The following is a 13996-nucleotide window of genomic DNA, read 5'->3' as shown; positions in this document are numbered from 1 at the left end:
TGTTTTTGTTTGTTTGTTTGAAACTAAACCCAATGGATTAAACCATCTGCCTGCTGTTTTCAAAATGAAAAAATTATTTTTTCCCAAGTGAATGAGCTATCCTAGAATATAAACCCTTAGAGGGCAAGAGTTAATATTTTCATGTTATTTAATATTCTTCAAAGGCAAATGCTAAACCCATGCACTCAGGAGACACTAATAACACCAGCTAATTATGATCAAGCCTCTTGAAACCAGGCTTAAAATAGTTCTTTTTTCAGTTTGTCAAAATATTATCTATATTTAGCAACACAAAATTTTTTAAAAAAGCAGATAGTTCTTTGTTTTTCAGATTGTCAAAATATTATCTGTATTTAACACAAAATTAAACAGAAATCCAAACATCTTTAAATATTTTTTTAAACGTGTAGGTAAAAATCAAACAATGTTTCTTAATCTCTAGGATTTCACAATTGTTTCCAGTGGTTTTGTTTTATCATTAGTTTATTTATAATCTCAGTCATAGTTAGACTAAATTTCTAGCTTCTTACAAGAATTTCAAGATAAATGTAAAGTTGCTTGTAGTATAAATCCCATTCGACAGAAAACTGCTCTAAATGCTCATGAAGAATTTTTGAAGAAATAGAATAATGATAGGCAGTAAGAATGGGAATTTGGATATCCCTACTGTATTACTGATCCTTCTTTAAAAATTTTTTTATTGTGTTATGTTAGTGATTTTTTTTAAAGGTTTATTTTATTTATTTATTTGACAAACAGAGATCACAAGTCATCGAGAGGCAGGCAGAGAGAGAGGAGGAAGCAGGATCCCCGCAGAGCAGAGAGGCCGATGCGGGGCTCGATCTCAGGACCCTGGGATCATGACCTGAGCTGAAGGCAGCAGCTTAATCCACTGAGTCACCCAGGCGCCCCAGTCATTGGTTTTTGATGTAATGTTCCATGATTCACTGTTCGTATATAACACCCAGTGCTCCATGCAGTCCGTGCCCTCAATACCCATAATCTCAGATTCTAGCTTTTGGCTAATTCTAAACATTTTCACAGCAGTGGGATATAGGACTTCATTTCCACTAAAGGGAATGGCTGGGGAAGGCAACAGCTTTTCTGAAGCATCTGCTAAGAGTTGGGTGCTTTGTATATTGGCTCATTTAGCCCTCAGAACAACTCCATGAAATTAGAAAACCAAAGCAAGGTGAGATTGCACCAGTTTCTTAAGGACTCACAGATGGTAAGTGGAGGAATGGGATGCTACCTTCTTTTCTTCTTTTTGGTAGGGTGTAAGGTTGATATTTGCTTTCTTTTTTTTTTTTTTTTAAATCCCCAGAATACCTGTTAGCATCACATCACTTACTGGAAATCCATTCCCCACCAATCTGCATAGCCAGTTCTAAACCACATATATGTAGATTTCCTTCTAGCTTTTCTATTCTATTCTTCTGGTCAGATCTGCTTATTTCTTGTCTGTCTCTTCACTAATACTACCTGGTCTTAATATTTAAGTTTTGATATCTGTTAAGGCAAATCCTCCTTAAGGAACGATAGTTCCTTTTAAGGAGTACTTGGGGTCCTTAATCTTTCATATAAATTTTGCAGTTGACTTATCAATTTTCAGTTATATACATGGACACAAAAACATGCTGAAATTTTGACTGGAATTGTATTAAATTTATATGTCAATTTAGGCAATTAGGAAGATTTGGCTTGTATATGATATTAAGGTTTTCAATTTTTGAATATGGCATATTTCTCCATTTATTTAGCTTTTTAAAGATATATTTCAGTAAAGGTTGTGATTTTTCACCATAAAAAGTTTTATTCATTGTTGAGAAAGCTTAGTAACTTCCAAGCAGGGGTATTTCCCAATACCCAGTACTGATAGGACTGGGAAGAACAGTGGTCATGGAGGCACCTTTCAGAAGGAGGAACTGCTAAGATGAAGGAAAAAAATGCTAAGGGAACTCTTTTGTATGCACAGAAGAGTTCAGTCAAAGATCTTCCATTTTCCATCCCCCATCCACCTCAGGGTACAGAATTTATATGGATTCTGCAACAGGATTTAATGATTGGTGATTTCTGATGTTTCTTATTCTTCCCCTTTCTAAATGGAGTTTTTGCTATAGTTATCCTGATCCAATTCCACTGTTGTATTTTGAATGTTAGGAATGTCAGTGTCCTGTGTTCCTTGTTCACAGGTCACTGTCCTTGAGGAGCCATATCAACATTTGACTGAGAGGACTGTATATGATATTAAAATCAGAAATGAATAAAACAATCAAAAAGGCTATGTTTTGTCCCTTTTGGGGTAGCAGTGAATGTATCCTATGTGTGAGAAGAGTAAAAAGGTTATCAGATCTCTGCCTCAAACTATATAAAATTTTTGACTCAAAATGGATCACAGAATTAAATATAAGAGCTAGGACAATAAAACTATTAGAAGAAAATATGGGTGTAAATCTTTGTGACCTTGGGTTAGTTAGGTGATGGTTTCTTTGATATGACTTGGAAAGCACTTGTAGCAAAAGAAAAAAGGTCATTAGACTTCAAAAATTAAAAAAAACAAAAAAACTACCAAGTATGCAGAACTGATTTAACATTTGAAAATCAATGAATGTAATAATCACATCAACATGCTAGAGAAGAAAAATTACATGATCATATAAATAGATGCAGAAAAAGCATTTGACAAATTCCAACACCTTTTCATTATAAAACCTCTCAGTGACTAGAAAGAGAGGGGAATTTTTCAGCTCAATAATCTAAAAAATTTATTATAGCTAGCATCATATGTAATGGCGAGAAGCTCAAAACTATCTCATAAAGATCAGGAACAAGGCAAGAATGGACTCTGTCATCACTGCTTTTCAACATCATACTGGAAATTCTAGCCAATGTAATAACACAAGAAAAGGAAATGAAAGGTATACACTGGGAAGGAAGAAATAAAGCTGTCCTTGTTTGCAGATGACATGATTATCTATGTAGAAAATATGAAAGAATCAACAAAAACCTGCTGGAACTAATAAGTGATTATAACAAGATTGCAGGATACAAGGTTAATATATAAAAGTCAGTTACTTTTTCTATACCAAAAATGAAAAAGTAGCATGTGAAATAAGAAAATTTATATTAGCACCTCCCAAAATGAAATACTTAAATATAAGTCTAACAAAATGTGCACAAGATCTATATGTACAATGAAATATTATCACACACTTTTAAGAGGAAGATTACAAAACTCTGATCAAAGATATCAAAAAAGTAAACAAATGGAGAGATATCTCATATTCATGGATAAGAACTCAGTAATGTCAAGATATTAATTCTTCCAACTTCATCTATAAGTTCAGTGACATCCCAATCAAAATATGAACAAGTTATTTTGTTGCTATCAACAAGCTGATTCTAAAGTTCATGTGAAGAGGCAAAAGACCCATAATAGCTAATATTGAATATTGAAGAACAAATCTGGTGAGCTAACATTACCTGACTATAGGACTTACTCTAAAGATATAGAGATTAATGACAGTATGGTATTGGTGGAAGAACAGACAAATATATAGAACAGAAAAGAGAACCCAGAAATAGACCCATATAATTATATCCAATGATCTTTGACAAAGGAACAAAGGCAATACAATGGAGAAAATACAGTCTTTTCAACAAGTGCTGCACAACTAAACATCCACATGCAAAAAAAAAAAAAAAAATTAAACACAGACCTTCACATTTCACAAAAATTAACTCAAAATGGATCATAGTCCTAAATGTACAGTGCAAAACTATGAAATTATTAAAAGATAACATAGGAGAGAACTTAAATGACCTTGGTTATGATGACAACTTTTTAGGTAAAGCTCTGAAGTCATAATCCATGAAAGAAATAGTTGGTAACCTGGAATTTATTAAAATTAGAAAACTTCTCTGCAAAGACAAAAGAGTGAGAAGAAAAGCCATAGACTGGGAGAAAATATTTGCAAAGGAAATATCTGATAAAAAATTGTTATTAAAAATACACAAAGTATTTTGTCGAAGATTATTTGACCATAGAGTTGAGGGCCCATATCTGGGCTCTCTACTCTGTTCCACTGGTCTATGTGTCTGGTTTTATGCCAGTACCATGCTGTCTTGATGATCACAGCTTTATAGTAAAGCTTGAAATCAGGTAACGTGATGCCCCCAGTTTTATTTTTGTTTTTCAACATTTTCGTAGCAATTCAGGGTCTCTTCTGATTCCATACAAATTTTTGGATTATTTGCTCTAGCTCTTTGAAAAATACCAGTGGAATTTTGATCGGAATGGCATTAAAAGTACAGATTGCTCTAGGCAGTATAGACATTTTAACAATGTTTATTCTTCCAATCCAAGAGCATGGAATGGTCTTCCATCTTTTTTTGTCTTCTTCAATTTCTTTCATGAGTGTTCTGTAGTTCCTCGAGTACAGATACTTTACCTCTTTGGTTAGGTTTATTCCCAGGTATCTTATGGTTCTTGGTGCTATAGTAAGTGGAATCGATTCTCTAATTTCCCTTTCTTTATTTTCATTGTTAGTGTATAAGAAAGCCACTGATTTCTGTACATTGACTTTGTATTCTGCCACATTGCTGAATTGCTATATGGGTTCTAGTAGTTTGGGGGTGGAGTCTTTTGGGTTTTCCATATAAAGAATCATGTCATCTGCGAAGAGAGAGAGTTTGACTTCTTCATTGCCAATTTGGATACCTTTTATTTCTCTTTGTTTTCTGATTGCTGTTCCTAAGACTTCTAATACTAGGTTGAACAAGAGTGATGAGAGTGGGCATCCTTGTTGTGTTCCTGATCTCAAAGGGAAGGCTGTGAGCTTTTTCCCATTGAGGATGATATTTGCTGTGGGTCTTTCATAGATAGATTTTATGAAGTTGAGGAATGTTCCCTCTATCCCTATACTTTGAAGTGTTGTAATCAGGAACGAATGCTGGATTTTGTCAAATGCTTTTTCTGCATCAATTGAGAGGACCATGTAGTTCTTCTCTCTTCTCTTATTAATTTGATCTATCACATTGATTGATTTTCGGATGTTGAACCACGCTTGCAGCCCAGGGATGAATCCCACCTGGTCATGGTGGATAATCTTTTTAATGTGCTGTTGGATCCTGTTTGCTAGGATCTTGTTGAGAATCTTAGTATCCATATTCATCAGTGATATTGATCTGAAATTCTCCTTTTGGTAGGGTCTTTGCCTAGTTTGGGGATCAGGGTAATGCTGGCTTCATAGAAAGAGTCTGGAAGTTTTTTTCTGCTTCAATTTTTTGAAATAGCTTCAGGAGAATAGGGTTATTTCTTCTTTGAAAGTTTGGTAGAGGGACACCTGGGTGGCTCAGTGGGTTAAAGCCTCTGCCTTCGGCTCGGGTCATGATCCCAGGGTCCTGGGATCGAGCCTCACATCGGGCTCTCTGCTCTGCAGGGAGCCTGCTTCCTGCTCTCTCTCTCTCTCTCTGCCTGCCTCTTTGCCTACTTGTGATCTCTGTCAAATGAATAAATAAAATCTTAAAAAAAAAAAAAAAGAAAGTTTGGTAGAATTCCCCAGGGAATCCATCAGGTCCTGGGCTCTTGTGTTTTGGGAGGTTTTTGATCACTGCTTCAATTTCATTACTAGATATTGGTCTATTCAGGTTGTCAATTTCTTCCTAGTTCAATTTTGGGAGTTTATAGTTTTCCAGGAATGCATCCATTTCATCTAGGTTGCTTAGCTTATTGGCATATAACTGTTGATAATAACTTCTGATGATTGTTTCTACTTCCTTGGTGTTAGTTGTGATCTCTCCCTTTTCATTCATAATTTTACTAATTTGGGCTTTCTCTCTTTTCTTTTGGATTAGTGTGGCCATTGGTTTATTGATCTTATTGATTCTTTCAAAAAACCAACTTCTAGTTTCATTGATATGTTCCACTGTATCTCTGGTTTCTACCTTGTTGATCTCTGCTCTAATCTTGATTATTTCACTTCTTATGTGTGGAGTTGGTTTGACAAAACAGGAAAAAATACACAGTGAAAAAAAGACAGTCTCTTCAATAAATGATGCTGGGAAAACTGGATAGCTATATGTAGAAGAATGAAACTTGACCATTCTCTTACACCGTACACAAAGATAAACTCAAAATGGATAAAAGACCTCAACGTGAGACAGGAATCCATCAGAATTCTAGAGGAGAAAATAGGCAGTAACCTCTTCGATATCACCCACAGCAACTTCTTTCAAGATATGTTTCCAAAGGCAACGGAAACAAAAGGGAAGATGAACTTTTGGGACTTCATCAAGATTAAAAGCTACTTCACAGCAAAGGAAATAGTCAACAAAACGAAGAGGCAACCCACAGAATGGGAGAAAATATTTGCAAATGACAGACAAAGGTTGATATCCAGGATCTATAAAGAACTCCTCAAACTCAACACACACAAAACAATCATATCAAAAAATGGGCAGAAAATATGAACAGACACTTCTCCAATGAAGACATACAAATGGCTATCAGACACATGAAAAAGTGTTCATCATCACTAGCCATCAGGGAGATTCAAATTAAAACCACATTGAGATACCACCTTATACCAGTTAGAATGGCCACAATTAGCAAGACAGGAAACAACATGTGTTGGAGAGGATGTGGAGAAAGGGGAACCCTCTTACACTGTTGGTGGGAATGCAAGTTGGTGCAGCCACTTAGGAAAACAGTGTGGAGATTCCTTAAGAAATTAAAAATAGAGCTTCCCTATGACCCTGCAATTGCACTACTGGGTATTTAACCCAAAGATACAGATGTAGTGAAAAGAAGGGCCATCTGTACCCCAATGTTTATAGCAGCAATGGCCATGGTCGCCAAACTGTGGAAAGAACCAAGATGCCCTACAACAGACGAATGGATAAAGAAGATGTGGTCCATATATACTATGGAGTATTATGCCTCCATCAGAAAGGATGAATACCCAGTTTTTGTAGCAACATGGACGGGACTGGAAGAGATTATGCTGAGTGAAATAAGTCAAGCAGAGAGTCAATTATCATTTGGTTTCACTTATTTGTGGAGCATAGCAAATAGCATGGAGGACAAGGGGAGATGGAGAGGAGAAGGGAGTTGAGGGAAATTGGAAGGGGAGGTGAACCATGAGAGACTATAAACTCTGAAAAACAGTCTGAGGGTTTTGAAGGGGCAGGGGTAGGAGGTTGGGGGGACCAGGTGGTGGGTACTAGAGAGGGCACGGATTGCATGGAGCACTGGGTGTGGTGCAAAAACAATGAATACTGTTACGCTGAAAAGAAATAAAAAAAAATTTTTTAAAAATCTTTTTTTTTTTTAGTTAAATGAAATAAAAAAAATACACAAAGCGCTCTTAAAACTCAACAATAAGAAAACAACCCATCTAAAAAACTGACCAAATATCTTTAATAAATAGCCCCCAAAGATATACATATGATAAGCATATGAAAGATGCATCATATGTCATCAGGAAAATGCAAATTAACACAACAATGAACTATCACTGCACACCTATTTAGAATGATTAAAATCCAGAACACTGAAAACAGCAAATGTTGGCAAGGATTTGAATTTTATGTATACCACACTGGGTTAATAACTGTATCTTTATAGTAAGTCTTGAAGTCAAGGAATGTTAGTCCTCTAACTTCTCCATCAATATTAAATGATGAATGAATATGGGAACTTTCATTGATTGCTTGTGGGAACATAAAATGGTACAGCTACATTGGAAGATATTTTGGTAGTTTTTTATAAAAGTAAGCATACTCTTACCATATAAGCTAGCAATCATACTTATTGGTATTTAAGCAAAAGTGTTGAGAACTTATGTCCACACCAAAATCTGAACATGGATGTTTCTAGCATCTGTATTCATAATTGTCAAAACTTGAAGCGATGAAGATGTTAAAATTTGAAGCAATCAAGATGCCCTATTTACCTTTAGTAGGTGGATAGGTCAATAAATTGTGGTACAACCAAACAGTGAATTTTTTTTTCTAATTAACATATAATGTTTTATTTGCTTCAGGGGTAGAGGTCTGTGACTCATCAGTCTTACACAATTCACAGCACTCACCATAGCACATATGCTCCCAAATGTCCATAACCCAGCCACCCTATCCCTAACCCCTGCTCCCAGCAACCCTGAGATTAAGAGATTAATACTGAGATTAAGAGTCTCTTATGGTTTGTCGTCCTCCCAATCCCGTCTTGTTTCATTTTTTCCCTCCCTACCCCCCATGACTTCCTGCTCTACCTCTCAAGTTCCTCATATCAGGGAGATCATATGATAATTGTCTTTCTCTGATTGACTTATTTCACTTGGCATAGTATCTTCTAGTTCCATCCGTGTCATTGCAAATGGCAGGATTTCAGCTTTTTGGTGGCTGCAAAGCATTCCAATGTGTATAAATAACATACCTTTATCCATCATCTGTTGATGGACATCTAGGTTCTTTCCATAGTTTAGCTATTGTGGACATCAAGCAGTGGATTTTTATTCAACACTAAAAAGAAATGAGCTATCAAGCCATGAAAAGATATGGAGTAAAATTAAATATATGCTACTAAGTGAAAGAAGCCAATCTGGAAATACTATATATTGTAAGATTCCAAGTATGTGATGTTCTGGAAAAGGGAAAACTATGGAGACAGTAAAAAGATCAGTGGTTGCCAGGATTTAAGGGGAAGGAAAGATGAACAGTAGGAGCACTGAGGATTTTTAGGGTAGCAAAATTACTCTGTATGATACTGTAATGGTGAATATGTTATTATGCATTTGTCAAAACCAGTAGACTGTACAACACCAAGAGTGAACTGTAATGTAACTTATGGATTTTGGTGATAATGGTGTCATTGCAAGTGTATCAGTTTTAATAAATGTACTACTCTGATGAGGCGTTGTTAATAATGAAGGAGGCTATGCATGAGTGGGGGCAGGATGGGAAATCTCTGTAGCATCTAGTCAATTTTGCTGCAAACCTAAATTGCTCTAAAGAGTAAAATCTGTTTAAAATTCAAAAACTTATGGGCCTCAAGAGATATTATAAAAAAAGTGAAAATATAATCCACAAAATGAAAAAAATTATGTGTAAGTAATACCTTTGATTACAGACTTGTGTTCAGAATATGTAAAGAACTTTTATAAATGAACAACAAAACTGGTACATTTAGTACAATTTAAAAAATGGGCCAGTGATTTGGGTAGACATTTATCCATAGGAGAGAAACAAATGGCCAATAAGCACATTAAAAGATGCTCCATATCATAAGCCATTAGAGAAAAGATAAAACCAGAGTGCCATACCACTTCACACCCACTAGGATTGCTAAAACAAGATAGACAATAATGAATGTTGGCAAGTATGTGGTGAAATTGGCAGTTATATGCATTGCTGGTGGGAATGTAAAATTTTGTAACCACTTTGAAAAACAGTTTGGCAGTTCCTTAAAATATGATACATAGAGTTACTATGTGACCCTTGATTGACCAGCTTGAGGCTGTATTTCTAAAGGGAGATTTTATATTTAGTTGGTTCTTTTAGGTATTTTAGAGGAGTATTACAAGTTAGGTACTACTTTTTATATTGATACCTCAAATTTCTGGACCATGCATGATACAGGCCTGTATTTCCATATTCTCCAACATTAGAGCTGGTATTTTTTTTTAAATTTAAATTCAATTAATTAACATATAGTGCATTATTAGTTTCAGAGGTAGAGTTTAGTGATTCATCAGTCTTATATAATACCCAGTGTTCATTGCATCAATGTGCCCTCCTAGAGCTGGTGTTTTTTTTTTTTTTAGTTCCTTTTTTTTTTTTTTTAAGGATTTATTTATTTATTTGAGAGCGGGAACTTGAGAATGTGGGGGGAGAGGCAGAGGGATCAAATCCTTTAAGCAGACTCCCTGCTGAGCAAAGAACTCAATGCAGGGCTTGATCTTAAGACCCATGAGATCATGACTTGAACAAAAAATGAGTTGGTCATCCAACCTACTGAGCCTCCCAGGGGCCCCTAATTTTTTTTTTTTTAAGATTTATTTGAGAGAGACAGAGAAGGAGGAGGGGCAGAAAGCCAGGGAAAGAGAGAATCTTAAGCAGACTCCCCTGCTGAGGGTGGAGCCTAGTGCAGGGCTGGATCCCAAGACTCAGAGCATGACCTGAGCTGAAATTGAATCGGTTGCTTAACTGACTCAGCCTCCCAGGTGCATCCGTTTTTTGTTATTTATTTATTTATTTATATTTATTTATTTTTTAAAGATTTTATTTATTTATTTGACAGAGATCACAAGCAGGTAGAGAGGCAAGCAGAGAGAGAGAGAGAGGAGGAAGCAGGCTCCCTATCGAGCAGAGAGCTGGATGCGGGACTCGATTCCAGGACCCTGAGATCATGACCTGAGCTGAAGGCAGAGGCTTAACCCACTGAGCCACCCAGGTGCCCCTGTTTTTTGTTTTTTAAACCTGAATATAGTCTGGGATTGAAAATATATACTATTATGATTAACAGTTGGAGATTTGATATTTTTTTAGTTTCCTCTTTCTCTGAAAAACTTTTTTTTTTTTTAAGAAAGGCAGCCTTCCACATGTGGAGCCTCATTTGGTTGTGTCTGCCGTCTTGGAAGTTTGACTTCCCTACGTTCTCCTACAAATGGACCTTGGGAGTGTGTTTGGAGGTACTAGCAGGGGCGCACAGCTATTTCTATACATTTGACCCACAAGTGGTCCTTCTCCATTGGGGAAGGTTGTTCTCTGACCCAGCCTCAGCTTGGAGTAACACACATGGAGAGTTGAGGGAGGTTGGGGATACCTGCCTCATGAGCCAGATCTGCTGACTTAACCCTGGTGATCAATGAGGTGACAGATGTAGCAAGATTGCCCTCACAAGGCACCTGGGTGGCTCAGTCAGTCAAGTGTCTGCCTTCAGCTCAGGTCATGTTCCCGGGGTCCTGGGATTGATTTCCGCGTTGGGCTCCCTGCTCAGTGGGGATTCGGCTTTGCCCTCTGTTCCTACCCGCTGCTCACGTGAGTTCGCTCTCTCAAATAAATGAATAAAGTCTTTTTCTTTAAAAGAAGATTGTCCTCACATCCTCTTTCTCTGAAATTTTTGAAAATTTCTGATTATCAGGGGACTCCATTATAACTCCCTACATTTAGGCCCAAGGCCATATGTCCTGTTCTTATTTGGCCATTAAAACAGAGCCTTGTTTTTGGTGAATAATGAGTGTTTTCAATGCAGTGAAAAGCTCAGAGATGGCTCGCCACTCTGGTTTTTAGTTTCCTTTTTATTTTTGGCCCCCAGTGATTTTGCTTACTTTTTTTGGATCATATATTCATTTAAAAGAATTTTAAAAAATGGTCCATATTTCTAGGTGTTTTATAGTGGCAGGTTTTCTTAGGAAATATAAGTAAGCCACTGTCCTGATAAAGAAGGAAGTTAAGTTAGCATTCCGTATGAGATTCCACATCACTGATGTTATCTATGATAGTCCATCAATGGATATCTGATAAATAAAATCTAATAGGTCTAAGTTTTCACTAGAATATTATTTTGGCCCTGTTTATCCAGATTTCTAAGTATAACATAAAGTTGAGTGGATTATATAACCCTGGGTTTGAAAAAGAAAAGTTAAAAATGGATAAGGCATAGCATGAGATGAGAACTAAGTACACTTTACTGAAAAGTTATATTAAATAAAATTATGTACACTATATTATCCTATATGGATACCATATTATGTACTAGATATTATATATCTAATATGTATATCATGATTTATAACACGTACACACAGTAATGCTGGTTTTAATCTACCAGTTTCTCTTCATCAAGGAACTGGTGAAAACCCTTCACCGAATATACTGAGTGAATAATTTTTGTTCACACTCAGCTGGGGCTCCCCTTCTTCCATTGTCCCAGTGTAGCTGACCTTTCCCTAAGTTCTCCCCTTCATTTATGCCTCTGGCCCTTCTGTGCTGGGAGTTCACTTCTTATACCAGGGACCTGAAGGCCCCAGGAAATCCAAAGATAAAGTTCTCATAAATTCTTTTATTCATTGTATTTCTGAGGGGATTGGCCCTCTGCATTATGCTCTGTAGAATATGGTGTTGAGTACTTGATCATCTCGGAATACACTCCTTCTCTATTTGCTTATCTCTGAAGCTTTCTGGTCTTTTCTGAATCTTTGCCAGGTGTGATCTCTGTCCAGCTGTTTCTCACCTTATTGGTAGAAGGGGTATTTGAAACACCTTATCTTTGACAGGTAGAGACACTCCTTGACCAGGATCTGACCTAAAATTACATTTTCTATCTGGCAGAATGAGGGACATACAGGCCTTTCATTTATAGAACAAGTTAACATGCTCCTTATTTGCAGAGGCTCAGAGGAGTACTGGATGACCTATTTTATTATCCGCAGTGGGCAACACAAGTTCTCAGCCTGTAGGTTCCGATGGCTTATTCAGGTCCTAGAAGCCCAGTTATTCACACAGGAGGGAATTGATATGTTTCCTGCTGTTAATGTTTGAGAAAATCAATGCTCTGTAGCATATATACCTACCTTAAAAAGCACAGTGAACCAAACATCTTTGCCTCTAGCTTTGACCACAGAGGGAGAACTAATTATTAGTCCTGCTATGACTTTAAGCAACAACGTTTCTCCTGTAATAGAGGGAGGATGGCAATGAAATTTACATTTCAACCAAAAGCAAAAAGAGCAATATTTAGTCTCAGCTAACAGACTTTTTTGAAGCCCTATTGTAACTTAAGCACACTGGTGGCAGCTTTTTACTCATAAAAAATACTTGTTACAGAGCACATACCACTAAATGAACCAAATGTACAAAGTGGGGTTTTCTGTTTAAATAAATAAGCACCATTTGACATCTGGTGAAAATATCTCCGCAGCACCCTTTGTTCTCTTTAGCTTACATTGACGGGGTTTTAAAGTTGAGAAACTGCCCTGTTAGGAAAGGAAGCACATGAAGAAACATGACTATTAGTTTTCCTTCACTGCAAATGTCTGAAAATTTCACATCTAGAGTCTGTAGTTATTATGGGGTTTGGCGTGTGGGTGGCTGAAAATATGGTACTTGGCCTTTTGGTGCCAAACTTTCACGCAGCTTCAGCTGTCTGTATACAAAAGACATGGCAGAACGTGTTGCTTTACTTTTAATATTCGGAATTGTTCGCCTTGCCAGTGGAATAGTGAGTATGTGGATGGTACTGCTGATCTCGGAGCCTGCCAGTCTCATAGAATCTTAATTGATGAAGATGCTGTTAGGAACCGAGGGAGCATGTGGGTGGGGGGTGGCTCAGGGAAAGTCTGCACACTAGAAAATGCTGCCCTGGATGCCGTTGCCTCTTGTATCCCCTCTTTTCCCTCCACATACCGATTTGCTATGTTTCCCCTTTCCTGCCTCAGATTAATGTCTTTGATTTACTCTGGCCCCTAATCCTCCTGTAGAAAGAAAGTATAAGTCATATTTCAAAGATCCTAAATGGCTTCTTTGATGGATATTTCTTTCTATTTTCTTAGGTTCTGGGAAATGAAAATAAGTGATCTGGAAGCCCCCAGCTTCTGGACAACCTTCTCTGGAAGTTGGATATCGTAAAGGTCCTGCACCCGAAGAGAGCTGTGAGTTACGAGTCGTGATCCGCGGTGGCTGTTTTGCTTTCTGACTGTCTGCGTGTCTGTCTTCCTTGCTAAGCTTTCAGTTTCCTTTCCTCATGATTTTCTTCCAACTCTGTTCCCTTTCTCCATATTTCTGTCTTCTTAAATGGAGAACTATTAAAGCCTCATGTCCTAGGGAAATTGTGAAGAATAATGCGGTGGCTAAGTTGTGTTACCTAAGGGAGCTGTGAAAATCACATCTCTGGAGAGTTTAAAAAAACAGTGTCAATATGAGAAGAATCTGTACAAGGTTCTGTCTTGAAGAGGCTGGAGCTTGGGGTACAACCACTCGAGCTCTGGCTGCAACA

The 13996-nt window shown here is 37.1% G+C and overlaps 1 long non-coding RNA gene across 1 annotated transcript in view; it reads left to right on the top strand.

Annotated features, from left to right (window-relative positions):
- Window positions 1-13639, top strand: part of LOC132013127 (uncharacterized) — a 78854-nt gene extending 65215 nt beyond the window's left edge. The window contains exon 3 of the long non-coding RNA XR_009402888.1: window positions 13554-13639. This is a non-coding gene — a long non-coding RNA (uncharacterized LOC132013127). The remainder of the gene's footprint in view (window positions 1-13553) is intronic.
- The last annotated feature ends 357 nt before the right edge of the window (window positions 13640-13996 follow it).

This window comes from Mustela nigripes, chromosome 3 (genome assembly GCF_022355385.1).
Source record: "Mustela nigripes isolate SB6536 chromosome 3, MUSNIG.SB6536, whole genome shotgun sequence".
NCBI lineage: Eukaryota > Metazoa > Chordata > Mammalia > Carnivora > Mustelidae > Mustela > Mustela nigripes.
Note: the sequence above shows the minus strand (reverse complement) of the source record. Positions and strands in the feature narration are given on the sequence as shown.